Genomic DNA, 1876 nt, shown 5'->3' on the forward strand with positions numbered 1-1876 from the left:
TGTAGTCTTGTTGATTGTTCGAGCATTCGTGATCGAGGGTGTTTGAAGATGAGTCTTCAAAGGTATGTATAGTTTTATCCTTTGATCTTATGAAAAGCATGTTGTAATTTCATATTGTGCATGACCGCTTAGTTTCCATTTGTGTACTATAATTGTTTATGTTTAAATACTATTGGAATTTGGAATGATCATTGTGCGGCTCATGGAAATCCTCATGTCCGATTTGCTTCACTTTATTCCTCAAGAAAAATTATTCTTATCAACATTGTAATGCCACATCATTGTAAAAATGGTGAAAATTTATACTTTCTATTCTTGTGACCAACATGATGATAATGATTGCATTTTAAGCGACTTTTCTCTTCGGCAATTAATAATATTCTTTGTTTTCAAGGTTGTCCAACTTGGCGCTTGAAAATTGGATGTAGTACATTCATGTCAATGCATATAGTCTTCAATTACTTCCATCAATCACTTGAAATTCAACTTCATTAATAACATTAACTTGAAAAAGGGATCAACATAGTCAATAAATTAATTAAGATCTAGCTCTCAAAGTCTATTAACAATAAACTATATCACTGATATGTGTCTGATATACTTCTATCAGTCATATAAACAATTACTAATAGGAGTCTATTAGAAATAGATCTATCACTAATAGATTTTACTATATTACCGACTAATTAAATAAATAAACATTAAAAAACACAAACAAGTTATTCTTATTGTGAAGCTTCTTGAATTTTGATAACATTCTATCGTTACATTCATAACATTGATAGAAGAGAGGGTATATCAGTGATAGACTAATATCATTAATTAATTAGAATACAAGTTTATCATTGATATACAAATATCAATAGTCATATTAGTCTATCAATGATAGACTCATATTGAAAAATACATCATTATTTGCCAAAGTTAACTTATGAAGCCTCAAAAGAAGAATCTTTGGGATGAAGTGATAGACTAATATGCCTCATATTGCATGAAGCCCTAGATTTCATTTCTGAATGAAACAAATTTCAATTAACCAACAAAATCATCAAATTGAATTAAACAACAACCATCAAATTGACTACTAAAATCAACATACTTCATTGAATAGTAATGAAATCTACAAAAGCACAAACCAAATCAATTTTAAAAATTAAATGAAGCTGAATGGAAAAACTGAGGAAGAATCACACCTGAAAACAAAGATGAAATCTAAGAGAATGAGGAAAAAACCTGAGAACAAATCTAAAAACTTAGAAAATTTGATCATACCAGCAAATCCAAGAATAAAATTGATTCAAAAACCTTACCACTAACCTTGTGAATTAAGAGCAAGAGAGGACGACTATGACGCCGACGATCGGTCGAAGGCTAAGCAGAATCTCTATAAACAGAAGAAACTATTTTGTTTTGTTTTGTTTTGTTTTGTTTTGTTTTGTTTTACAAAATCTCCAGAAAGTATCGAACAAAAAAGAGGAGGAGAGAATCATTGGGAAGAGGAAGGGAAAATTGTGCCCAAGTATGATGTCTTTTACGTTTGAGAGAATGGAAAGAGAAAATCACATGAAGAGAATGGGAAGATATTTTCCATTTGAAATCAAGGTTATTTTAGGAATATATAAAAATGTAGAAAGGATAATGAGAAAATTAGTTATATTTACAAATTGTTTTTAAAAAAATCTATGTTATTAGTTAGTTTCCATAAAAAGTATACCCCCATTACAATTACCCTTTATTCTTTCTGTTGTGCTTTAAGGTTGTGAGATCCTGTGTGGCCCAAAATTAATGAGACATGGGCCTAAAAGCCCAAATATAAATTTCCCAAATTTCCAAGTCTCGTATAATGGCTAAAATCACTTAGCTAGGTTGTATATTA

The 1876-nt window shown here is 29.9% G+C and overlaps 1 long non-coding RNA gene across 1 annotated transcript; it reads right to left on the bottom strand.

Annotated features, from left to right (window-relative positions):
• Nucleotides 1-705: 705 nt before the first annotated feature.
• Nucleotides 706-1592, bottom strand: LOC150031937 (uncharacterized). The gene is made up of 2 exons (XR_016525463.1): nt 1318-1592; nt 706-1193 (listed from the first exon to the last, which is right to left on the bottom strand). It is a non-coding gene; the product is annotated as an uncharacterized LOC150031937 (long non-coding RNA).
• Between the last annotated feature and the right edge of the window lie 284 nt (nt 1593-1876).

Source organism: Benincasa hispida, chromosome 12, assembly GCF_027475165.1.
Source record: "Benincasa hispida cultivar pf3 chromosome 12, pf3_genome.v1.1, whole genome shotgun sequence".
Classification (NCBI taxonomy): Eukaryota; Viridiplantae; Streptophyta; class Magnoliopsida; order Cucurbitales; family Cucurbitaceae; genus Benincasa; species Benincasa hispida.